Genomic DNA, 9,329 nt, shown 5'->3' on the forward strand with positions numbered 1-9,329 from the left:
AATTGTCTTTAGAAGACTACAGAGTATTCATAGTCCATTTTTTAAATCATAGTTCTATTTACCTAAATAAAGCGATTATTAAAATATCACTTATTTCTATTTCAGAATAATAGTGATATTGTAAAATTAACCAGATCATTGTCTATCTTGATTAAAATATAACTGGAATGTTAAATGAGTCAAAAATACTGTTTGTAAGTGGGTTAAGTGGTTTAGTGGGTCATTTCCTCCATGCTGTGGTTAGAGTACCTGGACCTTGCGTCCCGTTGTTTGGCAGATCCTGTCCGACCGTCTTTGAGTAAATGTCTTAATCTCTTCATCTGCGGGTCCCCAGTGGGCAGGGGAGCAGATGCAGCACATCTGCAGCAGCTGAGTTGCCTCTGAGCTTTTGTCTTATTTGTGTTACAAATATTTTCTTTAAATCAGGCCCTCCCTCTTCTCTCCTTTTCTTTGATTCACATAAGGTTCAAGGTTGTAATTAATAGACCATAACAACCATTAGATCCCAGCAAGTTTTACCATAAAATGTTGGGAAACAGAGAGTACTGCTCAGTTCAAATCGAGTTCAATCCTTTCTTTCCTGGATCACCTGCCTTGCATATCGGAGCCAATTTCAACATTTACATTTTGTGTTTTGATGTTTTAATCTTCTATGTTTTATGGTAAAAATAATGGTGGATGTGAAACTACTTAGAAATAAAACTAATAAGGAAATAAAAATCTTGGATTCTGTCTATACACTGGTATTCCCTAAAAATAGAAATAAAACATGAAGACCCAAAAGTAAACTTTTACTTGAACTGGACAACATATGATGATTTTAATTTTATTTTGTTATTCTTAGAACATAAGTTTTAGGACTTATATCACAGCTGTTTTCTGAAAGCAGAAATAAACATATCTTAATCAGACTCAAGAAATATAGTGACTTAATTAATTTAACAGCTGGTTCAGTAACCAACACTGAAGAACACAGATTACTTTGTAGATGTCTTGATAAGATCTGCAACCAAAATCACCAGGAGGTATGAAAGGGGCGCTCGGCTTCAAGTGCTCGGAGGCTCACAGTGCCAGCTCTCGCTTGCACTGTGACTGCAGACAGGCCACAGACATGACTGACTTCCCAGTGCTTCTCATGCTCATCCTCCATGACATCTCGGTCTAACAAAAAACATTCTTCCTTAGGAAACAACAAAAAAACACTGGCAGTTAAACTAAGATGTTAGGAAGCAGGAGTAACATTTGAGATTAATGTAAAAGTAAAACTTATTATTAGTTTCTATACAGTAGCTTTTGTTAGATAAGCGCTTGCATGTTTCCTTAGATACATCTTCAGTCCGAGGAGGCCTATCAGTTTTATAACACTACTTTTGTAGACGCCTAATTTTCATTTTGTATAGTGATCATTCTCCAAGATTGTCTAACATAAAATTGTTTCCATGAAGAAAAAAATCCTAAATCACTTTTTCATGACCAGATATTTCTCCAGATATTCTGTTTTCACACTGCTCTTCTAAATCTGAGATTAAAAATCTCTAGTAGCTTCTTATATTCTGTCTCAGTTAATGTGTCTCACTTTAAGGATTGTCATGTGTGTGGCATCTCAATCATTTCCCATCTTTTTCCTGTTTCCTATTAACTTGACATTTCTTTGACGCTCTGCACTAAATCAGAATAGTCTTCCTTCCAATTTTTTTTGCTATTATATGTCATATCCACCTTTGTGTTTCAGCCCATCCTAGTTTCATTTATATCTGGAATCATATTTTTTTCTAATTTGTATCTTTAATCCGATTTAAGTATTTTATGTGGGTATTTAGAACTAGACTATATTCTTCTGGTAGTCCAGAAACTAAATTTCCCCAGCACTCTGCTGAAATTTTGTGTTAAAACATTTTAATTGGTTGAGCAGTGTGCATATAGGAAGCCTCATTTGTTTGTCTGAGATTCACTCCAGGAGATTGCAGTATGAAGCAGAAACAGAACATCTTCACCACCTACTTTTCTGTTCACCAGTAAACTGTTAGTTAGCAACCGTGACCACTAGATGGCACTCGTGTTCTAATTAGGAATGTCATTGAGGCGTTGTCCTAGGGATCTTCTCATTTTTTAGGGAACTGAGAGGAACCCCCAAGTTAGCAATTGGAACTATAAGAAGAGTTATATATACAATTTAACATAGTACATCTGATAAATGCATCAGCAAGTTGTAAAGTGTCAAAATGCTTAATAGGTGATCTTGCACTTACAGGCAAAATAAGAGCTATTAACATTTGTTGAGGGCTAACTATATACTAGGCATTGAAATGCGTGTGCTTTATATGAACTCTTTGTCCCATTTTATCCTGATGGTCTAGTTGAAACTCTCACTCAAATATTCTGCCTCCAATGAGTGTTCTTAACCTTTCACTAAGCCAATCCCTATTTTGATTAGCATAAATTAATCAAATCATCACAAAACAAGTTGTTCATAACCATGTGCAGAGAACAGACCTCCTATAGAGAGAATGCAATTAATGGAAAATAAACTAGCACAAGTTCATAATAAGATAAAATTCCACATATTAAACCTATTAGTTGGCGTTTTATGGCGTGTTCGTATATTCTCAGGGACATGATTCATTCTTGTAACATTTATTAGGAACTTAACTACTCTAAGCACTGTTCAGAATTAAATGAATTTAAATATGAGGTTTCAGGAAAACTTTTTCATATACTTAAAAAATGGATACTATATATTATCTTATTCTAGTGTTTTGCCTGAATAACAACATGATTCCACATGCTAATTGGCTTATCCAGGCCACAATGTGGGAGGAAAATACATAGTTTAACAGTAATTGCTGGTTTGTTTAGAAGAAATTACATTTTGGTGTTTCACATTTACTTATTATCCACCCTATTTATATCTGATTTCTTTCTTTATAAATTAAAAAAAAAATCACTGTCCTCTCACCATGTTAGGTTTACCAGGGCTCATAAAAATAGGGCTGCATTCTTTCTACCTGACCCACCACCAACCATAGCTCATGGCAACAGGTGGCAATGAAGGGATTAGGACTGACAACAGAGGAGGCTCCCCTCTGGAATAGCTATCTTGGCTTTGCTTGCTGACAATGGTGAAAACTTGCTTTGTGTCTATGAAATTTCAAGATACAATTTCTAAGCTATGCAAGTACAGATACAACACCAGTATTTTATGCTTAAATAGCACCTTTATTGTAAGGGTCCCAAACCTATTTAATATGGCAACAAAAATTAATCAGTATAGTATAGCTACATGGCACTGCTTTTGTACACCCCTCATTATTTCCTGTGCCACATCATTTACGTGCATGCTCAAAATGCATGAAAGGAAGGAATTATGTACCCTGTGAGCCAGCTCTCTGGGCAGTTGGTGAAAAGGTGTTCCTAATGAGATAAAAAGAAATTACATCAGGTGCCAAAGTACAATATAATGCAACTTTACTATCAAACATTAATTGATTATTAATTATTAGCTCACAGAGGGCTGACAGTCTCGTTTTAAGGAAAAGGAAGTAGTGTATGTTGAACAGTCCCAAGAAAAGCCAAAAGACTGAACAAGGTGGCATCATGCTGGCTTAGGCTTGTGCTAAATGATGGTTGCTAGTGAGGTAGCAGATACTGATGAGAACCCAGCAGCAAAAGAAGTAATATCAAAAACCACTGGAAAACAATATGAGAAAAGAAAAAAATGACAACGTTTGGTGAAAAAATGACAGCAATAAGTGTTCTATACTTATAGTGAGCCTTCAGGACAATACCACCAACAATGAATGACAAGCCCTAAATGGTAGGAACTATGGTCGTTTTACTATGAAAATCAGCACAATTAAAGTGTAATGATCTATTAGTATCAGATTAAACTGCATGTTTGACTAGAAGTTTGAAAATGTTAATAGCAAAGTTATTAAATTAGAGCTTTTTCAATATTAGATGAATAAGGGGAAAATGTTTCAGTTTTCAGACTAAAGAATTAATCTTTTGATAAGGCATAAAGAGTATGATTTCTAGATTCATGGAAAACTCACTGGGAGGATTGAGCCTCTTAAAGGTACTTTCCACTCAGGCCACCATCTCCCTTTCCCAGGTCAGCTTCGCCTGCCGGTTTTCCCTGGAATGTGTTCTCCCAACAAAGTACAGGACTCAAATGATTTAAACTGAGCAAACTCTGGCTGTCCTACATCTCCGCACTCCAAACAGGATTACATGTCTTCCCCTTCCTTTTCATTCTCTTTACCTCTCTTTCCATATGATCTGAATTAGAGTTCCAACTTCTCTGATTCTCTTTGACGGATATAAACACAGTTTTATCCTGATTTGTTCTCAATTGTGTTAGTTACTTCAAAATGAAAATATTTTCAAAATGAAAATCTCTATGAAGAGATGAAAAATAAATTTTGTTTTAAAGTCTAAATTGTTGACATTTTATGTTTTGGTTTTCAGTAAAACACATGCGTGCTTCATTTTTCATTAGTTCTTGACTGTATACTGTGCTCACAGTTTTGTTTTGTTTTTGTTTTTAAATGAAAGCACAAGAGCCATTTTTAATGTTGAAAAAATCAACATGGCATAAAAAAGTAGGAAGCGTTCTTGCTGGTATTTCAGTTGGACTTGCTCACTCAGAGGTCAGAGCTGAATATAGTAGAAAAAGTCAAATACATTGAGCTTGTCTTTCCCCACATAATTAAATTTAAGGTTACTTTCATTGTTTCTATCAAACACTAGTGTTACAATAATTTCCTATGAAAATATGTTTCCAAATAAGTATCTTCAACTCTTAATCAAAAGTACAAACAAACTGGAAACAATTTATTGTTAAAATCCCTGAGCAATTTGGATTTTAACAAAAATCTAATTCTTGCCTATAAAGCCTTCTTAATATACTTATTAGTTAACAGATTAAAAATAGCATTAATAATTATTTACTTTGTATGTGGGCATTTATTTTTCTTAAGTATTATTTATTGGTCTTATATTAAGGAAAGAGTTCTGGAATAAATTTTTAATTGCAGGATTCCTAATTTGAGGTTCTTAGTGCCCAACTACTTGGATAGGTGTATTTAAATTTAGATTTCTGTCTCTTTACATGGTAAATTAATATGATAATTAATAGATATTGCCATTTTTAGTTCACACATTCCTTTAATAAACATTTTCTAGCAATTATGTAATGCTGCATCATATATCATGATGTACCATCGTTACTCTCAGGGAGTTTACAGAATGTCCAAAGTGCTTTATTTGAGGTATTCACAGGATTATGTAAAAAGATTGGGGGAAATAGCTCTCTATGCATTGAAGGGAGTTCTTCACCAATGACATGCACTTGAAATGGCTCAGAAGAATGGGCGGAAGAACTGTCCAGAGGTAATTAAAAATGTATATGTTTACATCTACATCCGCAGCCACTTATCTATAGCTATGTCTGTATCTGTGTAGATACGGGTATTTATATCAACATCTACATCTCTCCATCCCTGCGATAGTAGCACAGTGTGCCGCCACAGATTCAGGGAAATTCAGGAGATTTCTGTTCAGGGAGGTTAAAAATAATGAGTATGAGTAGATTCTGCATTGAGAGAAGGTGATTTGGGGGTAGGAAGCAGCTCAATTAGGACATATATCATCTGAAGGAACAAGAATTGTAAAGTTTTAATCAGGAGGAGCTAATTCTGTCGATGAATAAACTTGAAGAAGATAAATCAGTAAGGAGGCTTATAACATTTGTTGATGAAAGAAGCCATCAATGATGAAGAAGAAACTAAGACTGTGGCAGGGCAGTGGATTTCAGACTCTTAGAATGCACCATCGGAGGGATTTGTGGACTAATTGGCATGCAGGCAGGTGACATAAGGTTCACTCTGCATTAACTCTTCTAGAACAGCAGAACTAGGTATACCACGGTGAACAAAATAGATAAGAAATGGACTTAACTCTCCCTTATTTTAAATTTTTTGTCAGCTATAAACAAGTAAACAAGATATTACACTGAATCCATTATGCTGAACAGAAAAATAATGGAACTCTAGTTGCTCAAAATTTGTACGTTTAGCTGAAATGTAGTATTTAAGGGATATATTTAGGGATACATGTGGGTTTAGTTTTGGAAATAGTGACAAGATTCGTTTGTGTAATACTTAAGGAAGTTGTGTTGAACAATATTGACTACTGTATCTACAGGTCATATATCTCGTTTTGAAAGTAAGCAGGTCTAGTTGATGCATGGGATAAATGGATGTACTGTTCAAAATGATGAGAGAAAGTCAGGGATGACAGTGCAACCTTGGGGAAAAACAACAGTTTAGAGTCAAAGGAAATAAAAACCAATACTAAACACCAATAAGGCAATATTGTGCATGTTGGAGGAGAATCAAAAAGATGTTAAGGAAACCAAAATTGGAGAGAATTTCAACAAAAGGGGCGTGTGTAAATGCATCGTTCAAAGGAGAGAAAGAAGATCAGAATGCAAAACTGAGTTTTGATTTGTCTTTAAGAGCATATACGTGTGTTGCTGTTATGAAAAATTTCCCCAAAGCAATGGATAACATGAACAGATTATCAAAATTTAAGTACATTTGTTTTAATGAAATAGAACATTGAGAAATTGAAGACGTTCCGCTTGGTGTATCTTTATTTGGCTGAATTTAACTTGGGGTCATTAGTACTAATATATCTGAGGATTTTTTTTCCTGTAGAGATACTTTTCAAACATATATCATCTTATCATTCCTATGAATTAATATTTTTGTTATTATTAGAAAGAAGATTAGATTTTAAGAATTCAATTCATGGAGATTAATCCATATATAAAACATATAGACATATGTTTTGTGTGCGTATATATATATTTGTATCATTTTACATTTGAAAATCGTTTGTTACTAAAACAAAAAGCACACTGTAATGTGGAGGCCTTACCTCAGCGTATGTATCATTTCATATTAACGCAGCACTTGCCAACTCACTGCTGAGAGAATCTAGGCAAAGGGAAACTTACTCATTTAGAATGGTCCCAATTAAAGTGATTCTTCTTAAATAGTACCCGGTTAAAATTTGTCATACCTAACAGCTCTATTTCTTTATTAATAACACAAGAGAATGTAACTAAAATGTTCTATGACATTCTTAATTGTACAGTACTGTCCAATATGTGCTCATTGTCACTAATGATGAGTTATAAATAATACAATCTTAAAACACAAACCACTGTTGCTAGATAAAACAGGGCATCACATCAAATTGTCCTCTAGAAACAACAGAAAGAAGCAGAAGAATTCATGCAATCTGCCCCATTCACTTAGAAATAATTTACTTCTATCTGAAACAGTAAAATACCAACAAAAAGAAAATATATTTCAGGTTGATTTTGGAGCCTGCAGAACAAATTAAAATATTTGTTGGTAGCTACTTTTATTTAGAAAAAAGGCAAATCAAAACTGTCTTTTAGGATACATTCCTTTACTCAAAAAATTAAAATTGTTTTTCATTGTTTTAAGAAAAAAAATACGTTTTTCTGAAAATATAGCAGGTATCTTCCATACCAATGATTGGGCTGGCATAATTCTTCATTATTATCTTATAATGAGAATATGAAATTATTTTTACAACTTTCTTTGAGTTTGTTATAAGTTAATTTGGTAAGTGCATCTTTTTAATTCTCTTGCATTTCCTGGAGATTAGTGTTTAAATTTGGTCTTCCAAAAAATCTTTTTGGAAGACATACTATATTAAAAGCTAAGCAGAATACATATTTTTATTTTGGTTTATGCTTGTAGACATGAATTTTAATTAACTCGGCAACAGCTGATAATAAGATTATTAGCATGTAGAAAGTGTACAGTTAATAGAAGCAGAACTAGAGGCAATTAGTGGAATTAGGTGTTTTTTCTACCGAGAAACAGTATCCTAAATACTAATTGTTTATGCCAGGCCAATCACTGCAAGTATCACTAATAGCATCATTAAATCTATGTAACACTACATTATGAGCACTAAATAGACTTACTGATTTGGTATTAGATTGGCACAGTGATGAGCTTATTAATATTTTTCATGATTATGTATACACACTGGGGAAACTTGGTTTAACAGCAAGATTTAGCTGAATATAGTTTTAAAAGGTAAAAACATGCTTACTCTGCCATAGGTACAGGGCCTCTATGTCACACTCTTAAAATTACTCAATAACTTTTAAATTTTTTAATTCATTTATGCAGTGAATATTTTATTAATAAAGCTCATGAAACTATCATGAAAAAAAATGCTGCCCTAGAGACTAAAAAAAACCCAATAGAGTAGAACAGTTAGTAGTAATTATTACTTTTTTTATTTTAAATGTTCATTATTTTACTTTTTATGCTTCATATTATCCAATGGGTTGGGCATGAATGGAGCTTGGAGGTAGGGGCAGTGGACTTCTGATCTTTCTTGGGGCTTATTTCTATGGAAGAGACAAGTTGTCTGTCTGACATGTGGAGTGAGGTGTGGCAAACCACATACTTGCTTCAGTTCTGTTTGCAGTGGTGCTTTAATCTCTCCCTTTTATTCATCTTCATTTTTCTTCCTTGAACATCTTCTGTTTTTTTAGTTCTTTATCAAAGACATATATAAAACAAAAAAAACCCCACAGCAACCTCTCTATTCTGAAATATATATTTATTTATTCTAACATTTTTTTTTTAGGACTTAGATGCTCAAACTTTATGGACTTTGTACCACTTAGCACTCAAAGTACACAAAGTCCAAAAGAATGTTGGTGGTTGTTTTGATTATATCTATTGATATTCATGATATAAGAAATTGTAAGTTAGAAACTTAAAAACAATTTTTATAATTCACTTAAAACTAGAAATAATGAACAGTATATTCTAGCAAAAATAAGCTATTTTGTTTAAAAAGTACTATAGTAAAACAAAAATAGTGAAAAGATTAACACCATTTTATGTTTGTCAAAACTTTGTACATACCTTTCTTAATGGAAGACGGATTCCCAGTCTGCTTCTGTTACACTGTCACGTGGAGTGTAGCTGCTGGGCCACTCCTCTGCACAGGCATGAGAGAATGAAAGTTTTAAAAAAGCAAATACCATTTTAGTATTTTTATGAATCCAGTTTTATTTCACATACCTCATGAAAGGATCTTTGAGATCCCAGAGTCCTAGGACCCCCTTTTAGAAACCACTAGTTTGGGGCAATGTCAGTTTTATAAATCAGAATAATTTAGCTAATTGTGCTGATAAGATTAAAACATTTATTCCTACCTCCATATAATTTACAATCTAGATTGAATCTTCACTTATATCCACC

The sequence above is a fragment of the Desmodus rotundus genome, chromosome 5 (assembly GCF_022682495.2).
Source record: "Desmodus rotundus isolate HL8 chromosome 5, HLdesRot8A.1, whole genome shotgun sequence".
Lineage (NCBI taxonomy): Eukaryota > Metazoa > Chordata > Mammalia > Chiroptera > Phyllostomidae > Desmodus > Desmodus rotundus.